Genomic DNA, 25,167 nt, shown 5'->3' with positions numbered 1-25,167 from the left:
TGTTTTTTTCCATTTGTTTGAGAGATTTGTAGCCATTTTTGGGGTCAATATGTGGTTGGTGTTGCGAGATTGAATTTTACAGATGTAAATGTCACTTGTATAGTACAGAAATAACCTATTTATTCACCAATAAAGTTTATTGGTTACCTGTATCGTGTATCAACCTGTTCAGCTTTGCATTAGACTAATCTAAGCAGACTATTGTTTCATGGGAGACATATCATTCAATAATTAACTTACAATGGTGTCACTCATCATAGCCAGGAGTTGTACCACAATGACTCTGTTACGGTAAACGTGTGAAAACTGTAAATCTACAGATTGTCAGTCGCAGTGGTAAATCAGGAAATCTTTTAGGTTTACCAGTGAGACAGAGAATTCAGACATTTACCGGGGAATCTATAGATTTTCCATTTTTATACCTTTACTATAACATCCCCATTGAGAGATGCCCTAACAATAGCCTCTAGAATAAACCTGTTACACTCGCACCTCCCTCAAACTTACAGGTTAGCTGCAGTGAATAAACAATGATTTGAAATGTTCCCTTTTTGAATATATTTGGCAATACACATCATGAATGAGTTCCTATGAATAAACAGATCTAAAATGTACAAGGGTCCAAGGAATGCGCAACAAAATACAGCAGCAATTAATTACTTTCATTTTGAACTTGAGGATCAGAACAAAAAAGTGACAGAGATGAACAGATGGTACTGAAACTGGCACAGATGTTGACCAACTTTCTAAGGGAAATCAGGCTCAGCAGAATGTCATTGGTATAATACAGTAATGGTAACATGGGCCCTGGTCAAAAGTAGTAAACTATAAAGGGAATAGGTGTCACGCCCTGGCCATAGAGAGGCTTTTATTCTCTATTTTGGGTAGGCCAGGGTGTGACTAGGTTGGGCATTCTAGTTTCTTTATTTCTATGTTTTCTGTTTCTATATTTTGGCCAGGTATGGTTCTCAATCAGGGACAGCTGTCTATCGTTGTCGCTGATTGGGAATCATACTTAGGCAGCCTTTTATCCTTTGTCTTTTGTGGGTAATTGACTTTGTTAGTGGCACTATAGCCTTAGTAAGCTTTACGGTTGTTTCTTTGTTTCTTGTTTTGTTGGCGACATTTACATAAATAAAGGAAAATATACTCTCACCACTCTGCACCTTGGTCCGGTTATTTCCACAACGACATCCGTGACAATAGGGTGCAATTTGGGATGCAGCCATTGTTCTACATAGAGGACCAGTCAGTCAATCCGCCTGGATAACATTTCAAGCCGCAATGTACAACTTACATCACTGTTAAAATCCTAAAACACACTGACTAGATTCACATTCATTCATTTTCAACAAACCCTATTTCCATCATTTGCATTAGTGCTCATAGATAGAAAAGGGAAAGATATTCTGAGGATCCATAGGCAGGAATCCACAGCGGTCCACCCATTAAGTTAGAAAAAAACAAATATACACTACCGTTCAAACGTATGGGGTCACTTAGAAATGTCCTTATTTTTAAAGGAAAGCACATTTTTCATCCATTAAAATAACATTGAATTGATCAGAAATATACTGTAGACATTGCTAATGTTGTAAATTACTATTGTGGCTGGAAACGGTTGATTTTTAATGGAATATCTACATAGGCGTACAGAGGCCCATTATCAGCAACCATCACTCCTGTGTTCCAATGGCATGTTGTGTTAGCTAATCCAAGTTTATAATTTTAAAAGGCTAATTGATCATTAGAAAACCCTTTTGCAATTATGTTAGCACAGCTGTAAACTGTTGTCCTGATTAAAGAAGCAATAAAACTGGCCTTCTTTAGACTAGTTGAGGATCTGGAGCATCAGCATTTGTGGATTCAATGGCAGGCTCAAAATGTCCAGAAACAAAGACATTTCTTCTGAAACTCATCAGCCTATTCTTGTTCTGAGAAATGAAGGCTATTCCATGGGAGAAATTACCAAGAAACTGAAGATCCTGTACAACGCTGTGTAATACTCTCCTCACAGAACAGCGTAAACTGGCTCTAACCAGAATTCAAAGAGGAGTGGGAGACCTGGTGCACAACTGAGCAAGAGGACAAGTACATTAGAGTGTCTAGTTTGAGAAACAGACGCCTCACAAGTCCTCAACTGGCAGCTTCATTAAATAGTACCCGCAAAACACCAGTCTCAACATCAACAGTGAAGAGGCGACTCCGGGATGCTGGCCTTCTAGGCAGAGTTGCAAAGAAAAAGCCCTATCTCAGACTGGTCAATAAAAAGAAAGGATTAAGATGGGCAAAAGAACACAGACACTGGATAGAGGAACTCTGCCTAGAAGACCAGCATCCCGATTTGCCTCTTCACTGTTGACGTTTGGACTGGTGTTTTGATATGTAGATATTCCATTTAAAAAATAAAATGTTTAAAAAAAGCCATTTCCAGCTACAATAGTCGTACATTTACATTTACAATAATAGTACATTTAAAACATTACCAATGTCTACACTGTATTTCTGATAATTTTGATGTTATTTTAAAATGGACACAAAAAGAATGAATTTCTTACAAAAACAAGGACATTTTTAGGTGACCCCAAACTTTTGAACAGTAGTGTATGTGTCTAGATCTTCTCTCGGGTGACATTTCTAATGGTGGCCCTAGTGAATATATCTGTCTTGAGTCAATCATGTACTAAGTGTGTGTGTGTCTTACATTCTGTTTGGAGACATTCTTCTTTTTTCACAAAGACAGATTTGATTCACCTTCAACCCCGTACTTGAATCTCCTGGAATTGTGTTTAGTATTACAATGATGGTGGTGTTGGTGGTGATGATGATTACAATGATGAAGAAAACCATTTTCTTCCCTTCTCTAAACCTTGGCACAAACAGAAGGGTAGTATTACATGACAGCTACTCTCCTCTGAAGCTATTGTACATCATAATATCTTAATGTGTGAAGATGTTTTACTTGATAGTCTGTAAAGAGTATTATTTTTTATTCTGAATGGATATGTTGTTATTAATATATAATTATTATTGAACTTGTATGTATAAGATGAAATACCCTATGAACATGTATGTATTACAGAGTATGTTTGTAATATAACATGTGGGTGGCAGGTGTGCTAGCGGTTAAGAGCATTGGGCCAGTAACCAAAGGCCGCTGATTCGAATGCCCGAGCTGACTAGGTGAACAATCTACCAATGTGCCCTTGAGCAAGACACGTAACCCTAATTGTTCCTGTAAGTCACTCTGGATAAGAGTGTCTGCTAAAATGTAAAAATGTGAGATGAGATCGTGACCCTTTAGGTCAGAGTTCAGTCTGTAGCGTCATTCCAAACCAGTACATCACCTGTGACCCTTTGATGTCACTGGTATTTATTCACAATATGTACCGTATAGCAATTTTTGTCAGAGTTGATATTTATTATCCTTATACTGTGGGACCTGTCTGTGAATGGGAGGTGAATTGCATTGGGCAGGCTTTTGTTCCAGCCTAGCACTAAACACACCCGATTTAACATATCAACCTCTCATCAAGGCTTTAATAAGCTGTATCAGGTATACTAATGCTGATATGTAACTTAATAAGCATGCACACCCTACGGCTCTCCAGGACCAGGATTGACCACCCCTGGCTTGGGGAGTGTGTGGGGGTCTAGGTTAAACCAAGTATGGCTCTCTGTTTTTAAGATTTAAAGACTGCTTGCATGTATTACATTCCTCTGACCCAGATGCTATTGTAGCAGTTGTTGCACTTTGACTATATTAAGTTAAGAGACTCCCGACTGTAAGTCATAATGTCATCACAGTAAAAGGGAACGGCAATTGTAGTCTATTTGTCCCTTCCTGCTCTCTTCCTCTGACTCTCTCCCTCTATCTGTGAGGATGGGATACTGATCCAAGCACTATGAAACTGACATGTCTGTGGGAACTGAAAGACTGAAAGATTGTAATACAGTTTACATTTACTTTTAAGTCATTTAGCAGACGCTCTTATCCAGAGCGACTTACAAATTGGTGCATTCACCTTATGACATCCAGTGGAACAGCCACTTTACAATAGTGCATCTAAATATTTTAAGGGGGGGAGGGGGGATGAGAAGGATTACTTTATCCTATCCTAAGTATTCCTTAAAGAGGTGGGGTTTCAGGTGTCTCCGGAAGGTGATGATTGACTCCGCTGTCCTGGCGTCGTGAGGGAGTTTGTTCCACCATTGGGGAGCCAGAGCAGCGAACAGTTTTGACTGGGCTGAGCGGGAACTGTACTTCCTCAGTGGTAGGGAGAGTTTGACGTGATTTGACTGAAGCAATACATTTGACTACTTTGGGTGTTAAGTGACGTTGGTAGACTTTGGGGGCCTTGAAAAGCACTTATAATAAAATGTATTATGTGTTTGTTTCTGATGACACTGGAGAGCTTTGTGCATTAGAGCTAATAATGTACCATGCCAGGTAGGGGAGTGCATTTCACTGCTCCCCGCATCACCACAAATCTCTGTTTTAACTAGTCATAAATGTTTATATACAACATATTTATACAGTAGAGATCATGTTTGAGCCAGAAATTCAAACACAGTCTAATTTTAGTCAGTGGTAATATTTTACATTTGAGTCATTTAGCATACACTCTTATCAAAAGCAACTTACAGGAGCAATTAAGGTTAATTGCCTTGCTCCAGGGCACATTTAAAAATGATTCACCTTATCAGCTTTGAACCAGCGACCTTTAGGTTACTGGCCCAACGCTCTAACCACTAGGCTACCTGCAACCCAACTTTTTCTAATTTGAATTCTTTCAATAATTAATAATAATTATTGATAATTAATTCTATGATGACTGAAAACACAACCGTGGTTGGAAAGCAACCATTGTAAACAAAGTGACATGGCAGGCTGTTTAGCTCTTGCATTTGCTTTCTTTGGATTTGTGGCTACATCTCATTATTGTAATCCTTATTTGAACATTCGATGCGGGTTGTTGCGGTAAACTGAGTGTATTAATTGGAGAGAGTTCCGATGCACTTTAGCCTCATTCTATGCATGCACATAGCCATATCCAGACAACTCCGATATGAAGTGTTTTTTCTCAAAGTTGCCGGATGTCACATGACCTACTTATGTCTGTGCACTCATAACAACTTAAGCATTAGGAAAGTTCTATTTGATTAAATAAACCTCACCTTGCAAATAAGCTATTCATTTAGTTGTTTACCAAGTTAGACACTCTTATTGACCTTCATACAAAAAGTAAGTGCTTGGTAGGCGAAACAACGAAAAATACGCCACTTGCTGGATGGCTTGCTGGATGGCTTGCTGGATGGCTTGCTGGATGGCGACTGAGTTTCCGCTGAGTTGGGCCTCCCTCTTCCGGTGCAATCGGGTGCACCCTCTGACACAATCTAATATCGTCTCTATGGCAGGAACTGATCAATGGACTGACCAATGGCAGGCACTAATGGGCGTTTCCTGATATCAAGGAACGCCCATATGAAGAAACTACCAAAACATATCAACAATGAAAGGGAAAGGCATTTAACGAAACAGAATCATATTTTAAAGAAAAATACCAAAACATATCAACAATGAAAGGGTTTGCCTGATTGGAAAGGCATTTATTTGCTTTGACAGAGATTGTTGTTAAAACATAACAGAATCATAATAACTCTCTGTCTTGTTTAAAAGAGTCATGTCCCGGTTGAGGCAGGGAGTTGGTTCAGATTTTGACATCTTTTAAAGAAGTTCTTGACATTAAAGAAGACGAACGGGGCGACACAGTGATATTGCCTTATGGCGGTAGGGGAAGTAACGTTAGCTAATGTTATCGTATAACTGTGTACTGCTGTCATTGGTTGTTTCTGAATTGATGTGATTACCAATGAAAGTGAAACACTAGCTAGTCTTCGTGATAAGGAAACTATGATGAGCCGGTGTCTAATTTACCCAATAAAATAAATATTAAATATGCTTTGGTGTCTGACTGCTATATGCCCTTATCTTCTGGCCATTTACCAACAAGGGCTACAACCTGTTTTCCCGTTAGATCTACAAGGGAAGACGCAATTGAGCGGTGGATGGGGGTTGACACAATGGGAATCTCCTCCAGAGGAGTGTGTAACAACTCTCCCTCTGTCATCAGAGGCCATCACGACCGCTGTCCCCCGCGCGGTTGTGGATGAAACAGAAAACTTCTTCAATGCTTTTCTGCCCCCAGGAGAACTGCAGGGTGTCATGAATATCCAGATTGTATCTGTGCCACCCACAGGTGGCTACAGGAGAAGGATGATGAGAACAGGGAGACTATGGTTCAGGACGATGTGGACCCTCACAAGCCAGGGATGAAGGAGACCAACAGACTTGAAGAACAGGAAGCTGATGGGAACCTGACAGAGTCCAAAAGTCAATGGTCTTCCTCAGAAATCGTCCTCGTTCAGACACCAGACCCTCCAGTCTTGGCTACATAATTAGTAACCAAGATGGCATAGCAGTTCAGACGTCTTTTGTCCTCGTCTTGTCGTGTCCTGTATATATATATATATATATTTACAACTTTTTTCACATACATTTTATTTTTATTTTCCATCAACTCATCTTCAAAACACTCTCCTGCAACCCGCCTCACCAATTTATATTTATAAAAAAGTATTATTTACCTCAAATCTGTAATCCTCCAAGAAGCTAGCAAGAAATTCCAAGAAGCTAGCCAGAAACTAGCCAGAAGCTAGCCCAGACGCTAATCCAGAAGCTAATCAGAAGCTAGTTCAGAAGCTAGTTAGCTTCTTTACTGTCAAATCGTTAGTATTCAGCTAACCACGGTTTGTGTTCATCAGCTATCCTTTAGCTCGAAAATCTATCGCCAGCACGGCTCGGAACGGAACACACGGGACCAATTTTTCACTCAATGTCCCTGGATTTCAACTGCTCTCTGGACATTCATACCCACATCTCACAGCTAGCTAGCTGCTATCCGTGTGACTATCGGCTTTCGTCGATTCCGGAGCAAACATCAATTATTCCGGAGCTAGCCAGCTCCGTCAATCACTCCTGAGTTCCATCAATCACTCCGGGGCTGCAGTCACCTATCCGGACCCGTTTTACTGCCTACGCGGAGCCCCACCGGGCCTTCACAACTGGACTGCCGACGTTATCTACCCGAAGGAGATCCGGCTGGCTCCTCCGTCGCGACGTTACCTGAACGCCCATCTGCGGCCTGCTAACCGTTAGCTGTCTTACCGACTGCTATCTGAATAGACAATTGGACAATTTATTTATTTTTATTATTATTATGTTTTCTTCTTGGGCCTCTATAACTATATCTATTGTTTTTATTTTTGTTGTTGTTGTGTGATTTGGATTAATCCCCTCTACCACACGGAACCCCACTAATCTACTGACGGAACGCAAGAGGTGGCTAACAACAGACCTCCATCCTATGCTAGCTTGCTACCGATGGCCTGGCTAGCTGTCTAAATTGCCGTGACCCCCAACCAACCTCTCCACTCACTGGACCCTTTTGATCACTCGACTAAGCATGCCTCTCCTTAATGTCAATATGTCTTGTCCATTGCTGTTCTGGTTAGTGTTTATTGGCTTATTTCACTGTAGAGCCTCTAGTCCTGCTCACTATACCTTATCCAACCTATTAGTTCCACCACCCACACATGCAATGACATCTCCTGGTTTCAATGATGTTTCTAGAGACAATATCTCTCTCTTCATCACTCAATACCTAGGTTTACTCCACTGTATTCACATCCTACCATACCTTTGTCTGTACATTATACCTTGATGCTATTTTATCGCCCCCAGAAACCTCCTTTTACTCTCTGTTCCAGACGTTCTAGACGACCAATTCTTATTGCTTTCAGCTGCACCCTTATTCTACTCCTCCTATGTTCCTCTGGCGATGTAGAGGTGAATCCAGGCCCTGCAGTGCCTAGCTCCACTCCTATTCCCCAGGCGCTCTCTTTTGACGACTTCTGTAACCGTAGTAGCCTTGGTTTCATGTATGTTAACATTAGAAGCCTCCTCCCTAAGTTTGTTCTATTCACTGCTTTAGCACACTCTGCCAACCTGGATGTTCTAGCTGTGTCTGAATCCTGGCTTAGGATGACCACCAAAAATTCAGAAATTTTAATTCCAAACTACAACATTTTCAGACAAGATAGAACTGCCAAAGGGGGCGGTGTTGCAATCTACTGAAAAGATAGCCTGCAGAGTTCTGTCTTACTATCCAGGTCTGTACCCAAACAATTTGAACTTCTACTTTTAAAAATCCACCTCTCTAAAAACAAGTCTCTCACCGTTGCCGCCTGCTATAGACCACCCTCTGCCCCCAGCTGTGCTCTGGACACCATATGTGAACTGATTGCCCCCCATCTATCTTCAGAGCTCGTGCTGCTAGGCGACCTAAACTGGAACATGCTTAACACCCCAGCCATCCTACAATCTAAACTTGATGCCCTCAATCTCACACAAATTATCAATGAACCTACCAGGTACCTCCCCAAAGCCTTAAACACGGGCACCCTCATATATATCATCCAAACTAACTTCCCCTCTAAGTACACCTCTGCTGTCTTCAACCAAGATCTCAGCGATCACTGCCTCATTGCCTGCATCCGTAATGGGTCAGCGGTCAAACGACCTCCACTCATCACTGTAAAACGCTCCCTGAAACACTTCAGCGAGCAGGCCTTTCTAATCGACCTGGCCGGGGTATCCTGGAAGGATATTGATCTCATCCCGTCATTAGAGGATGCCTGGATATTTTTTTTAAATGCCTCCCTAACCATCTTAAATAAACATGCCCCATTCAAGAAATGTAGAACCAGGAACAGATATAGCCCTTGGTTCTCCCCAGACCTGACTGCCCTTAACCAACACAAAAACATCCTATGGCGTTCTGCATCAGCATCGAACAGCCCCCGTGATATGCAACTGTTCAGGTAAGCTAGAAACCATTATACACAGGCAGTTAGAAAAGCCAAGGCTAGCTTTTTCAAGCAGAAATTTGCTTCCTGCAACACTAACTCAAAAAAGTTCTGGGACACTGTAAAGTCCATGGAGAATAAGAACACCTCCTCCCAGCTGCTCACTGCACTGAAGATAGGAAACACTGTCACCACTGATAAATCCACCATAATTGAGAATTTCAATAAGCATTTTTCTACGGCTGGCCATGCTTTCCACCTGGCTACTCCTACCCCGGTCAACAACACTGCACCGCCAACAGCAACTCGCCCAAGCCTTCCCCATTTCTCCTTCTCCCAAATCCATTCAGCTGATGTTCTGAAAGAGCTGCAAAATCTGGACCCCTACAAATCAGCCGGGCTAGACAATCTGGACCCTTTCTTTCTAAAATTATCTGCCAAAATTGTGGACACCCCTATTACTAGCCTGTTCAACCTCTCTTTCGTGTCGTCTGAGATTCCCAAAGATTGGAAAGCAGCTGCGGTCATCCCCCTCTTCAAAGGGGGGGACACTCTTGACCCAAACTGCTACAGACCTATATCTATCCTACCATGCCTTTCTAAGGTCTTCGGAAGCCAAGTCAACAAACAGATTACCGACCATTTCGAATCTCACCATACCTTCTCTGCTATGCAATCTGGTTTCAGAGCTGGTCATGGGTGCACCTCAGCCACGCTCAAGGTCCTAAATGATATATTAACCGCCATCGATAAGAAACATTACTGTGCAGCCGTATTCATTGATCTGGCCAAGGCTTTCCACTCTGTCAATCACCACATCCTCACCGGCAGACTCGACAGCCTTAGTTTCTCAAATGATTGCCTCGCCTGGTTCACCAACTACTTCTCTGATAGAGTTCAGTGTGTCAAATCGGAGGGTCTGCTGTCCGGACCTCTGGAAGTCTCTATGGGGGTGCCACAGGGTTCAATTCTTGGACCGACTCTCTTCTCTGTATACATCAATGAGGTCGCTCTTGCTGCTGGTGAGTCTCTGATCCACCTCTACGCAGACAACACCATTCTGTATACTTCTGGCCCTTCTTTGGACACTGTGTTAACAACCCTCCAGGCAAGCTTCAATGCCATACAAGTCTCCTTCCGTGGCCTCCAATTGCTCTTAAATACAAGTAAAACTAAATGCATGCTCTTCAACCGATCACAACCTGCACCTACCCGCCTGTCCAACATCACTACTCTGGACGGCTCTGACTTAGAATACGTGGACAACTACAAATACTTAGGTGTCTGGTTAGACTGTAAACTCTCCTTCCAGACCCATATCAAACATCTCCAATCCAAAGTTAAATCTAGAATTGGCTTCCTATTTCGCAACAAAGCATCCTTCACTCATGCTGCCAAACATACCCTTGTAAAACTGACCATCCTACCAATCCTCGACTTTGGCGATGTCATTTACAAAATAGCCTCCAATACCCTACTCAACAAATTGGATGCAGTCTATCACAGTGCAATCCGTTTTGTCACCAAAACCCCATATACTACCCACCATTGCAACCTGTACGCTCTCATTGGCTGGCCCTTGCTTCATACTCGTCGCCAAACCCACTGGCTCCATGTCATCTACAAGACCCTGCTAGGTAAAGTCCCCCCTTATTTCAGCTCGCTGGTCACCATAGTATCTCCCACCTGTAGCACACGCTCCAGCAGGTATATCTCTCTAGTCACCCCCAAAACCAATTCTTTCTTTGGCCGCCTCTCCTTCCAGTTCTCTGCTGCCAATGACTGGAACGAACTACAAAAATCTCTGAAACTGGAAACACTTATCTCCCTCACTAGCTTTAAGCACCAACTGTCAGAGCAGCTCACAGATTACTGCACCTGTACATAGCTCACCTATAATTTAGCCCAATCAACTACCTCTTTCCCAACTGTATTTAATTAATTTATTTATTTTACTCCTTTGTACCCCATTATTTTTATTTCTACTTTTTATTTCTATTTTTATTTATATTTTACTACTGCACCTTCTTCCATTGCAAAACTACCATTCCAGTGTTTTACTTGCTATATTGTATTTACATTTACATTTACATTTACATTTAAGTCACAGTTTAATTTACTTTGCCACCATGGCCTTTTTTGCCTTTACCTCCCTTCTCACCTCATTTGCTCACATTGTATATAGACTTGTTTATACTGTATTATTGACTGTATGTTTGTTTTACTCCACGTGTAACTCTGTGTTGTTGTAACTCATGTGTAACTCTGTCTCTGTATCTGTCGAACTGCTTTGCTTTATCTTGGCCAGGTCGCAATTGTAAATGAGAACTTGTTCTCAACTTGCCTACCTGGTTAAATAAAGGTGAAATAAAAAAATAAAATAAAAGGGTGATGCTCATAATGACACTGACAGTCCACTAATCAGTGAGAGGTAGAATCAACTGTAGAGGATACAACTGCTGTTCCTGAGGATGCACAAACAGAACAACCATTTACTCCCTCAGACACCCAACCTGATGATGATGTTGTTGACACTTCTGAACCCCCCAGCAACACTGAACTGGAGTCCCCCTTAGACTCTTTCCCTACCACACCCCCTAAGGAAATCATATCGGAGCCCAAAGACCCCAAAATGGAGGACAAGCAGAGCAAAGCACCCTCCCTGAAATCAGAGGACAGACAGAGCAACACCCCCTCCCCACCTGTCAGCACATTCTCCTCAGGCACCTCCACCACTAGTGACATAGAGGTTTTGGACCGTGAAAGTGTGCAGAGTGAGAGCTCGGCCAGTTCCAGGTAAGAGACTGCAGAGGCCAAGGCAGGCCACCTGATGCAGGGCTCTTTCCAGCTGCTCTCAACATCTGCCTGTGGAGACTTCTCCTGCCTGGAGGACTACGCCAAGCTGACCGAGAGCTGCGGCTCCTCCTCCGATGCCTTTGAGCGCATCGACTCGTTCAGCATGCAGTCTTTGGACAGCCACAGTGTCAGTGAAGTCAACTCTGACGATGAGATCCCAGGAAACCGGACGCTGGCGTCTGTCACCGCAGGACCCATGCCCTCACCTCCTGTCATAGTTGCGACCCCCACACAGGTACGGAAGGAGGAGAAACAGGAAGAGGAAGAATAGGAGGTGCTAACAGAAGCAATGAAGGATCAGTCTCTGGATAAGAATGAGATGGAGGAGAGTGGTCACAGTGCCACGCCTGTTAATGGCGAGAATCCTGAGGACGTAGAGGAACAGCAGCCCCCCACCAATTACAGAGGAGAAAAGAGGAGTGTCAACTTGTCAGATTCTAGGGCTTCAAAAGGTAATACAGCGGTCCACAACATGACCTTTGCAACTTGAAACACCACTTTTTAAAAACAGTGTGTTGTGTCAATGTGCATGGGTTTGTGTGACTTTAAATACCAAATCATAGAGAGCAGAATTGTGGCACTGTTGGGCAGTCATGTTCATATACCAAAGTACAGTGCATTTGGAAAGTATTCAGACCCCTTTCCTTTTTCTACATGTTACGTTACAGCCCTGGTCCAAATTGGATTAAATAAAATAAAAAGAGCTGGCTGCCAGGCCAAACTGAAAAATCGGGGGAGAAAGAACTTGGTCAGGGAGGCGACAAAGAACCTGATGGTCACTCAGACAGAGCTCCAGAATTCCTCTGTGGAGATGAGAGAACCTTCCAGAAGGACAACCATCTCTGCACCACTCCACCAATCAGGCCTTTATGGTAGAGTGGCCAGACGGAAGCCACTCCTCAGTAAAAGTCACATGACAGCCTGCTTGGAGTTTTCCTAAAGGACTCTCAGACTATGAGGAAGCAAGATTATCTAGTCTGATGAAACCAAGATTTAACTCTGGCCTGAATGCCAAGCGTCACGTCTGGAGAAAACCTGTCACCATAGATCAGGATCAAATGAAAGATTAATGACGCAAAATAAAGAGAGATCCTTGATGAAAACCTGCTCCAGAGAGCTCAGGACCTTCCAAAGACCCTATGCACACAGCCAAGACAACGCAAGAATGTCCTTGAGTGGCCCTGCCAGAGCCCAGACTTGAACCCGATCTAATATCTTGAGAGACCTGAAAATAGCTGTGTAGCGACGCACCCCTTCCAACCTGACAGTGCTTGAGAGGATCTGCATAGAAGAATGGGAGAAACCACCAAATACAGGTGTGCCAAGAGGACCCCAAAAGACTCAAGGCTGTAATCACTGCCAAAGGTGCTTCAACAACGTACTGAGTAAAGGGTCTGAACACTTATGTAAATGTAATATTTCATATTTATTTGTTTATACATAAAAAGAACATGTTTTTGCTTGGCCATTATGGGGTGTTGTGTGGAGTAGATTGCCGAGAAATCCATTTCAGAATAAGGCTGGAAAATAACAACGTGGAAAAAGTCAAGGGGTCTGAATACTTTCCTAATGCACTGTAAATGGTCCCTGTGGGGTTGCTCCACCTCAAAGCACAAGAAAGGATTTTGGTAACCATCTCAGATTGTTCATTAATTGTTCCTGTTGGAAATGGATTGGATTGGCATTCCTGCAAAAAAAAAATTTGAAATATAATTTGATAAATTTGGACCAAACTTATTTTTTCTAACAATGAGTTAGACACAAGGAATCTGACATTCATGGACCCCCCCCCCTCGCTAATCCTACCCCAACTATGAGTACAAAGTATCAGTTCTCTACATTTCACATAATCGACAAGTAGTATGGAGCTGTGGCTCGGAGTATTGTTTCTTCATCCTATGTAATGTATTCTCAGAATTAGAGGATGTTTTATTTTTCCCTTGTTCAGATAAATTAGTAATTGAAGTTAGGTTTATGTCCCATCCTACGTCCTGATATTACCAGGTTCTGACCAGTAGATGGTGCTGTTTCAGGTGATGTTAAATGGATAGGCCTCGTTCACACCAATTACAAAATGACATTTGTTTCCATACCCTGTAAGCAGTTTATGGACAAGGTATGACAGCAATCCATGCTTTGGGTTTGTTGTCATCAATAAGAACAATCATTGAGTTACACAATACATTTTTACGGATGTAAATTATAATATACTATAGGTACTATTGCCTTGCATTGGATTTATGGTACAAATGCGAGAAAGTTAGTACTTGAAACAGTAGACAACAAAACCAAAGAATGGATTGCTTTCGTACCTTGTCCATTTAAGTACTTACAGGGTAAGGAAACCAATATGTGATTTTGTCATTTGGGTGAACAAGGCCTATATCTTTCACATAATCTCGAACAGCACCATCTAGTGGTCAGAACCATATAATATCAGGAGGTAGGATGGGTGATAAACCTAACAACTTCAAAGACTAATTTATCTGAACAGGGGGAAAAAACATCACCATATTCACTGAGAATACACTACATATGATGAAGAAACAATACTCAGCCGTGGCTCCATACTACTTGTCAGACATAGAAAACGTATAGTCTAGACTCATTGTTGAGGTGGGATTGGAGTGAGGGATCAGTGGGTGTCTTTGGACCTTTTCTTTGGATTCGCCACAATACACATTGTTAGGGAAAAGTTTGGTCCAAATGAAATGTATTTATTGAATATTATTATAGGAATCCTTATCCTTTCAATTAAAGTGGACAATTAGCTTAATTTCTCAGAGATACAATGATATTTCAACAAAATAATGTTGCAGGAATGCTAATCTTAGCTGTTTCTAACTACAGACACGGAACAATCTGAGATGGGTGTCATGGCTTGCTGAAATGACATGGATTGACCCTGTCGACACAGCATTCCCCAAACCATCATGCATTAAGCAATGTGCTCCTCTATTTGAAAAACATTCTTGGTGGAAACTGAAAATGAAGTTTTATTCATTCACTGAGTGAATTCCCTGTGACGTTCCTATGTGGACTTTTTTGTAGGTAATTGATGAGATGTCAAACTGCCTTGAGAAGAGGGAGTTACAGCTGCTGACAATCAGCGAAGTCAAGGCAAGGCTAGAGGAAGAGCGTGACAACCTTAAACAGTGTGTATCAACATCTTGACATTGGGTAAAATCCAGGTTTGAAAATGCCATGTAAGAGCAGAAAGGAGCATTCTCTAAACGAACCAATGTAAATATACCGAACAAAAATATAAACACAACATGTAAAAGAAAGTGTTGGTCCCATGTTTCCTGAGCTGAAATTAAAGATCACAGATCACAAGTTGTCAGAAACGATCTCAGGAAAGCTAATCTGCGTGCTTGTCGTCTTGGCCTGACTGTAGTTCGGCGTCGTAACCCGACTTCCGTGGGCAAATGCTCACATACATCTCCAACATGGCTACTGGCATGTTGGAGAAGTATGCTCTTCGCGGATGTTTTCCGGTTTCAACTGTACCGGACAGATTGCGTGTATGGCGTTGTGTGAGCAAGCAGTTTGCTGATGTCAACGTTGTGAACAGCGTGCTGCATGGTGGCGGACAACGAACCCAATTGCATTTTAGTTATGGCAATTAGAATACCGCGTGATGAGATCCCGAGGCCCATTGTCGTGCCATTCATCCGCCGCCATCACCTCATGTTTGCATGGCCTGCATACTCACCAGACATGTCACCCATTGAGCATGTTTGGGATGCTCTGGATCGACCTGTACGACAGCGTGTTCCAGATCCCGCCAATATCCAACAACTTTGCACAGCCATTGAAGAAGAGTGGAACAACAGCAACAGTCTGATCAACTCTTTGCGAAGGAGATATGTTCCATGGCCCTGCATGATGCAAGTAGTTGACAGACCAAATACTGTTTTTCAGATCCATGCCCCTACTTTAAAAAAAGATATCTGTCACCAACAGATGTGTATCTGTATTCCCAGTCATGTGAAACCTATAGATTAGAGCCTAGTTATTTTATTTCCATTGACTGATATCCTTATATGAACTGTAACTCGTCAAATCTTTGAAATAGTTGCATTTTGTGTTTTATATTTTTGTTCAGTTGCATGGTCTATATTAGAATAGCCTAAAGAAACTAATTGTTTGTCGGCGAGTATATGTCCTCTTGGTTTTGTCAATGGGAGGGTATGTATGGTGTTTGGATAAGGATGGTCCTTTGTGAGACTGAGGAGTCTCTATGTGTGTCACAGTGAGGTGATTAGTCTTAAGGAGGAGAGTTCCAGTGTTCAGTCTCCGAAGCAAGGAGAGAGACATTGCCAACAAGGTAAAACAAGCTAAGAACTAACACACTGCCTAAGAACTCATTTAGGATCATTGTCATATATATAACTGAACATTAGTGACAATGTTAGTCACAATGCAAAAAAAGCCTTCTTCAAGCATCGTCTCAAGTCTTTTTACTGTTATGTTTACTCCATAGGAGATTAAGGGGATGAGGGAAGAGCTGTCCACCAGACTATGGAGATCCTCAGAGAGAAGGAGAAGCAGATCTGCGGACTGCTTGAGGAGGGTGAGAAGCTGTCCAAGCAGCAGCTGCAACACTCCAACATCATCAAGAAGCTGCGTGTGAAGGAGAGTGAGACTAAAATCACCAAACAGAACAAGATGCTTAAATGGCAGGAGGAAGAGCTCGAACACCTACAGCAGGTCAGGGGAAATATATTTAAAAATGTTGAATTTTATAGAAAAGTCGCAATACTTTGTGGTCATCAGAAGTGTGTCCTGATCCTGAATGCCCATTAGTATCTAACTATGCCTGGCCGTGTGTGTGTGTCTCCAGCTTTTTGATGGGAAGGAGGAGGTGGAGAAGAAGCACAGGGACAACATTAACAAGCTGAACATAGTGGTGGAGTGCCAGGAGAAGGACATGACCAATCTCCAGAATGACTCAGAGGAACACCAGGAAAACAATAAGAGCCTGCAGGCTGCCCTCGACAACTCCTACAAGTAAGAATACATACTTCACACAAATAATAACTCTACTTTTCCAACTCCTGCTTCAGATGTGCTTGTCATTTAGAAATCCCACAAAGACACAACATTCTGATGGGTAAAGATGGTCACAGTAGCACCAACTCATATTTCCAAGCCATGTAGTGACATGGTGGGGTGTATGTGATCTCAGGGAACTGGCAGGGCTGCACAAAGCCAAGGCCAGCCATGCCAGCGAGGCACAGGAAGCTGTTTTGAGCAGGGCAACCCAGGTCAAGGAGGAGCTGGCTCTGACCCTGGTGGAGGCCCACATTCAGCAGGATGCTTTGGTCAACCAGGTGGCTGATCTGCAGCTGGCTCTGCAGAGGGCTGAACAGCAGCAGGCCAGGAAAGAAGACTACCTGAGGGAGGAGATCAGTAACCTGCAGCAGGTAGAAGATACTCACACAGGCCTGTTTTCCTCATTACTTCTTTGGAGTTGACTGTAAGGCGCAGCCATGCTTGTGTGTTAGGGGTCAAAGGTTACACACTGATGTGTTTACCGGTGGTCTTTAGAGACTGCAGGGGGCGGAGACCAGGACCCAGGAGCTGAGTCAGAGTGTTACCTCAGCAACACAGACCTTGCTCAGACAGATTGAAAACCTGCAGGCCTCGCTGGTTGGCCGGAAGGCATCATGGGAGAAACTGGAGAAGAGCATTTCAGATCGAGTAGGTGAGAACAGAACCTTTACTTTAGTTTGTAACAAGAGCTTTCTACATCTTGTCAGGACCACAGTTTGCTCCTATTTTTAGATGCAGGTTTAATTCCTTTAACCTCCCACCCTTTAACTCAACAGCGGAGGCACAGGCCCCGCTGGCTGTTGCTGTGGAAAAGGAGCGCGCAGCAACTGAGGAGCTTCTGGCCATTAATGCCCAGCTGGTCTCACTGGAGTCCCAGAATTCCCTGCTTCGCCAGGAGAAAGGGCGTCTCCACTGTCAGCTGGACACAGAAAAGACCAGGCTGGAGAAACTGGAGGATGACAGCAGCAGGTACTGGAGGGCTTTTAACACAGGCTCGGTGAGACACAGTAGTAAGTTGCCTTCACTTAGTGCTTTCAGAAAGTATTCCCACCTCATGACCTTTTCCACGTTTTGTTGTGTTATTGCCTGAATTTAAAATGGATTAAAAAATACAAAAAAATCACTTGCCTGCAGACAATACCCTATAATGTCAAATAAGAAACCTAAAACACAAATCCAAATCTACACTGGAGTTGCTTACAAATAAGATCGTGAATGCTGATTGGCTGAGTTACAGTTTTGACTTAAATCTGCTTGAAAATGTACGATAAGATTTGAAAATGGTGGTCTAGCAGTGATCAACAAACTACTTGACAGAGCTTGAAGAATTTTTAAAAGAATAATGGGCAAATATTGTACAATATAGGTGTGGAAAACTCTTAGAGACTTACCCAGAAAGACTCGCAGCTGTAATCGGTTTCTAACATGTAATGACTCAGGGATGTGAATGCTTATGTAAATGAGATGTTTCTGTATTTAATCTTCAATACATTTTCTAACATTTCTAAAAACATGTTTTCACTTTGTCATAATGGGGTATTCTGTGTAGATGGGTGAGATGTATTGAATCATTTTTGAATGTATGATGTTACGCAACATAATGTGGAATAAGTCAAGGGGTATGAATACTTTCTGAAGGCACTGTACATTGAGGTGGACCTAATGGCTATTCATTACAAAGCTTTGGAGCCTTTCCATTAACGGGCCATTTCCTGTCATCCTTATGGTGTAGGGAGCATGTGGTGCTGGAGAATCTGAGGGGAGAGCACACTCGAACACAGGAGGAGGCCAAGAAGGACAAGGCATGTTTCTTCCCCTGCCCAATTTATCCTGCAGTAACGTAACAACACTTCTCACACATCCTCAGAGCCTGGTTTCTTCCTAGGTTTCCTTCCTTTCTAGGGAGTTTTTTCCTAGCCACCGTGCTTCTACATCTGCCTTGCTTGCTGTTTGGGGTTTAAAACTGGGTTTCTGTATACCACTTTGTGACATCTGCTGATGTAAAAAGGGATTCAAAAATACAGTTGATTTGATTTAACCTCCTCTGTTCCTCCCACCAGCTACTCCTGACCAATCAGCTGGAGATGGAAAAAATGAAGGTGGAGCAAGAAAGGAAAAAACGCTACCTAGCACAAGAGACCCTCAAGGGAAAGGTAGATATCTATCGATTTCTGTTTTATATCAATGACCAACCTTTTGTGTCTGTTCTTAAATCAGTCTGTGTGGATGGAAAATGACATGCTGTTTCTGTCATTAGGAGTGGAAGTCATTGGTTCAGTCTGTGGGTGAGCCCCCAGCCTCATCTACCCCCTCCCAGTCCCGTTCCACCTCCATCAGTGCAGTAGACCACACGGGCCTGCACTCCTCTTCCTCCCAGGTACTCGCCACAGGCACACAATTTACCCTTTCACACCCAGCCAACCTCCATTTGTTTGCCCAGTATTAGGGATGGTTACCTCAGTAAAAGGAATAGGGAACTTATGGCAAAGGGACAAATCTGAGCTAGTTTGCATATTTGGTTCGCTTGAGGTTGGATGGTTAACAAGAGAGACCTGTTTTGTATTTCATCAGGAGGACTCTCTGGATCAGTCGTTGGGGACGATGACCACGTCCATGTCTTTGAGTGGGACCAACTTGTTTGAGGCGGCTTGGCTCAGTGGAGGCTCCAGCATCATAGAGAACCTGCAGTCCCATCTGAAACTCAGAGGGAGAGAGAGCAGCTACAGGTACCAACTGCCTGCCTGACACTGCTTCTACATTGCTTTGAGGACTACCACTGCAAGAGTGTCCTACATGCATTTCTTCAAATGCCTTCTAGTTTTCGATGAAGCGCCTGATTTTCAAATATACTTTCAGAAGGTTGCTGAAAAACTGCTTGCCAGGATCTTTCTTACCTCTTTCTTTCCTCTTTCATTATTCCCTCTTTCGCTCTCTTGCCTGCCCCCTTAGCTGGAGATCTCTAGTCTGGAGAGGACTCGCTCTTCCATGGCGGAGGAGATGGTCAGATTGACCAATCAGAATGAGGAGATGGAGGACAGTGTGAAGGAGATCTCCACACTGAAAGTGCAACTTCAGGTGAGGAGAGGATTCATTCATAGAAGTACCACTAAGACAGTTTAATCATATTAGGGTAAATCGCTGTTGTGATTATTTAGCTTAAATACAAGATGTTAGTTGTGAAAACTAACATCTCGTAAGATGAGTTGCTTGACAGAGCTTTATAAGCAGCTAGTCACAGATAAGGAAAAGTCCACTAGAGTTAGCCCTCTTGAGACTATAGATCTAGTGTTATCCTCTGAGCCCGCCTTGTGTGACTGACTGTGTTGTAGGAGCTGGAGCTGAGATGCTACACCATCCTCCAGATGTATGGAGAGAAGACTGAGGAATCAGATGAGCTGAGACATCAAGAGATGGCCGCCTCGCTTCACGTTCCTAGGAAACTATGCAGTTTTTTGTTTTTTTTACGTGTTATTTCTTACATTAGTACCCCAGGTCATCTTAGGTTTCATTACATAGAGTCGAGAAGAACTACTGAATATAAGATCAGCGTCAACTCACCATCAGTACGACCAAGAATATGATTTTCGCGACGCGGATCCTGTGTTCTGTCTTTCAAACAGGACAACGGAATGGATCCCATGCGGCGACCCAGAAAAAACGACTCTGAAAAAGAGGGAAACGAGGCGGTCTTCTGGTCAGACTCCGGAGACGGGCACATCGTGCACCACTCCCTAGCATTCTTCTCGCCAATGTCCAGTCTCTTGACAACAAGGTTGATGAAATCCGAGCAAGGGTAGCATTCCAGAGGGACATCAGAGACTGTAACGTTCTTTGCTTCACGGAAACATGGCTCACTGGAGAGACGCTATCGGAGACGGTGCAGCCAGTGGGTTTCTCCACGCATCGCGCCGACAGAAACAAACATCTTTCTGGTAAGAAGAGGGGCGGGGCGTATGCCTTATGGCTAACGAGACATGGTGTGATGAAAGAAACATACAGGAACTCAAATCCTTCTGTTCACCTGATTTAGAATTCCTCACAATCAAATGTCGACCACATTATCTACCAAGAGAATTCTCTTCGATTATAATCACAGCCGTATATATCCCCCCCCCCCCCAAGCAGACACATCGATGGCTCTGAACAAACTTTATTTGACTCTTTGCAAACTGGAATCCATTTATCCGGAGGCTGCATTCATTGTAGCTGGGGATTTTAACAAGGCTAATCTGAAAACAAGACTCCCTAAATTTTATCAGCATATCGATTGCGCAACCAGGGGTGGAAAAACCTTGGATCATTGTTACTCTAACTTCCGTGACGCATATAAGGCCCTGCCCCGCCCTCCTTTCGGAAAAGCTGACCATGACTCCATTTTGTTGATCCCTGCCTACAGACAGAAACTAAAAAAAAAGAAGCTCCCACGCTGAGGTCTGTCCAACGCTGGTCCGACCAAGCTGACTCCACACTCCAAGACTGCTTCCATCACGTGGACTGTGATATGTTTCGTATTGCGTCAGATAACAACATTGACGAATACGCTGATTCAGTGTGCGAGTTCATTAGAACGTGCGTTGAATATGTCGTTCCCATAGCAACGATTAAAACATTCCCTAACCAGAAACCGTGGATTGATGGCAGCATTCGCGTGAAACTGAAAGCGCGAACCACTGCTTTTAATCAGGGCAAGGTGACTGGTAACATGACCGAATACAAACAGTGCAGCTATTCCCACCGCAAGGCTATCAAACAAGCTAAGCGTCAGTACAGAGACAAAGTAGAATCTCAATTCAACGGCTCAGACACAAGAGGCATGTGGCAGGGTCTACAGTCAATCACGGACTACAAGAAGAAAAACCAGCCCAGTCACGGACCAGGATGTCTTGCTCCCAGGCAGACTAAATAACTTTTTTTGCCCGCTTTGAGGACAATACAGTGCAACTGACACGGCCTGCAACGAAAACATGCGGACTCTCCTTCACTGCAGCCGAGGTGAGTAAGACATTTAAACGTGTTAACCCTCGCAGGGCTGCAGGCCCCGACGGCATCCCCAGCCGTGCCCTCAGAGCATGCGCAGACCAGCTGGCTGGTGTGTTTACGGACATATCCAATCAATCCCTATACCAGTCTGCTGTTCCCACATGCTTCAAGAGGGCCAGCATTGTTCCTGTTCCCAAGAAAGCTAAGGTAACTGAGCTAAACGACTACCGCCCCGTAGCACTCACTTCCGTCATCATGAAGTGCTTTGAGAGACTAGACAAGGACCATATCACCTCCACCCTACCTGTCACCCTAGACCCACTCCAATTTGCTTGCCGCCCAAATAGGTCCACAGACGATGCAATCTCAACCACACTGCACACTGCCCTAACCCATCTGGACAAGAGGAATACCTATGTGAGAATGCTGTTCATCGACTACAGCTCGGCATTCAACACCATAGTACCCTCCAAGCTCGTCATCAAGCTCGAGACACTGGGTCTCGACCCCGCCCTGTGCAACTGGGTACTGGACTTCCTGACGGGCCGCCCCCAGGTGGTGAGGGTAGGCAACAACATCTCCACCCCGCTGATCCTCAACACTGGGGCCCCACAAGGGTGCGTTCTGAGCCCTCTCCTGTACTCCCTGTTAACCCACGACTGCGTGGCCACGCACGCCTCCAACTCAATCATCAAGTTTGCGGACGACACAACAGTGGTAGGCTTGATTACCAACAACGACGAGACGGCCTACAGGGAGGAGGTGAGAGCCCTCGGAGTGTGGTGTCAGGAAAATAACCTCACACTCAACGTCAACAAAACTAAGGAGATGATTGTGGACTTCAGGAAACAGCAGAGGGAACACCCCCCTATCCACATCGATGGAACAGTAGTGGAGAGGGTAGCAAGTTTTAAGTTCCTCGGCATACACATCACAGACAAACTGAATTGGTCCACTCACACAGACAGCATCGTGAAGAAGGTGCAGCAGCGCCTCTTCAACCTCAGGAGGCTGAAGAAATTTGGCTTGTCACCAAAAGCACTCACAAACTTCTACAGATGCACAATCGAGAGCATCCTGGCGGGCTGTATCACTGCCTGGTACGGCAACTGCTCCGTCCACAACCGTAAGGCTCTCCAGAGGGTAGTGAGGTCTGCACAACGCATCACCGGGGGCAAACTACCTGCCCTCCAGGACACCTACACCACCCGATGTTACAGGAAGGCTATAAAGATCATCAAGGACAACAACCACCCATGCCACTGCCTGTTCACCCTGCTATCATCCAGAAGGCGAGGTCAGTACAGGTGCATCAAAGCTGGGACCGAGAGACTGAAAAACAGCTTCTATCTGAAGGCCATCAGACTGTTAAACAGCCACCACTAACATTGAGTGGCTGCTGCCAACACACTGACACTGACTCAACTCCAGCCACTTTAATAATGGGAATTGATGGGAAATTATGTAAAATATATCACTAGCCACTTTAAACAATGCTACCTTATATAATGTTACTTACCCTACATTATTCATCTCATATGCATACGTATATACTGTACTCTACATCATCGACTGCATCCTTATGTAATACATGTATCACTAGCCACTTTAACTATGCCAATTTGTTACATACTCATCTCATATGTATATACTGTACTCGATACCATCTACTGTATCTTGCCTATGCTGCTCTGTACCATCACTCATTCATATATCTTTATGTACATATTCTTTATCCCCTTACACTGTGTATAAGACAGTAGTTTTGGAATTGTTAGTTAGATTACTTGTTGGTTATTACTGCATTGTCGGAACTAGAAGCACAAGCATTTCGCTACACTCGCATTAACATCTGCTAACCATGTGTATGTGACAAATACAATTTGATTTGATTTGATTTGATTTGGAAGAACATGTACAAAACCCAACTACAGGTGTAAGGTTTCCGGTGTTATGGCGACCTGGAGTTTCTACATTTTAGTTTGCAGAAGGTAAGCGCCAGGTTTAATACATGTGTAGTTTAGTCTTCTGATCGACCACATAAACTTTATTTTATTCACGAGAAGTTGTTTTTGGAAGTTTGCAGTTTCTATCAGTGCCACCAAAACGTTCCAAATTGATGACATCAGTGGGCCGGGATGATTTATCGAGCAAAGTGAAACTACTAATCCAGAGGTTTTATTAGGGGCGTTTTGTAATGGTCATGGAATAATATTGCTGCAACTTGGTAAGGAGCTCTGGAGCAGTGATAGAACCCCGTAACCTACAGATAATTATATATTGGTGAACAACTTGTGAAAATCGGATAATACATCAGTCACTGTGCGTGTATGGTTCAGAGCGCGTGTAGCAATCATGTGTAGCAATCATGTGTAGCAATCAATATAACGATTGTGTTGTGGATTCATTTGATTAGGTAGGTGGCCTGTGACACTCCCTGAGAAAAGTCTAGACGGCTTTAATTTAAGGGAGCAACACTTTACACCATAAACATGCCATAATTATGTGATTCGACATTTAGCATATTGGTGTTATTATTAAAGACTCTGAATGTACATATTCTAACAACTTCAGCATATTTTTGAAGCCTCGTGGTGTTTCCCCACGGGCTCAAAAGCATCAGATTGAGACGAAAAAATGGTCAAACAACATAGCAGCCAAGAGGCCTAAAACGGTGGTGAAACGGACAGCACCATCCAAGGTGCTAATTAAATTCAAAGCATTTTACACGTCACTTCAGTATGCCCACGTACTTGAGTATAGCTGCGGTGTTAACACAGGTCTACATTTCTTATTGCCTACTTGTCTAGACATCAATGTCCAGCAACATTTTTAGAGGACACTGCAGAACACCCACAATGTTTTTATCTGAGTATGTGCTTCATATTATCACATAGGTAGGAGGCCTATATATTCTCATGCGTGTTCTGCTGTAGCCTACATTGATTTATTTTATTTGACGTTATATTCCGATAGTGTGATATTTGTCTACTGCTATTTTTAGATGACACTGCAGAACACCCACGCACGCATACTGTACCCAGCTGTGGGGCTTACAAGACCCGAATTCCATATCATTTTCAAGACATCAATGTAGCAGTAGAACAAATATCACAATATCGGAATAGAATTTCAAATAAAATAAATCAATGTAGGCTTCAGCAGAACATGCATGAGAATATATAAGGCCTCCTATCTATGTGATAATATGAAGCACATACTCAGATAAAAGCATTTTTTAACCTCCCACAATGACTCTGCATTTAACTCCTGAGAGTCAACTTCTTTAATACTGATCGCTTTTATTCGAACGTCTAAAGTGTGAACAGTGGAATAATTAATTAA

At 43.3% G+C, this 25,167-nt stretch overlaps 1 pseudogene; it reads left to right on the top strand.

Annotated features, from left to right (window-relative positions):
- Positions 1–277: 277 nt before the first annotated feature.
- Positions 278–23,762, top strand: LOC124017050 (annotated as a pseudogene).
- The last annotated feature ends 1,405 nt before the right edge of the window (positions 23,763–25,167 follow it).

This window comes from Oncorhynchus gorbuscha, linkage group LG03, assembly GCF_021184085.1.
Source record: "Oncorhynchus gorbuscha isolate QuinsamMale2020 ecotype Even-year linkage group LG03, OgorEven_v1.0, whole genome shotgun sequence".
In the NCBI taxonomy this organism is placed as follows: Eukaryota; Metazoa; Chordata; class Actinopteri; order Salmoniformes; family Salmonidae; genus Oncorhynchus; species Oncorhynchus gorbuscha.
This window is presented reverse-complemented; position numbering and strand designations above follow the sequence as displayed.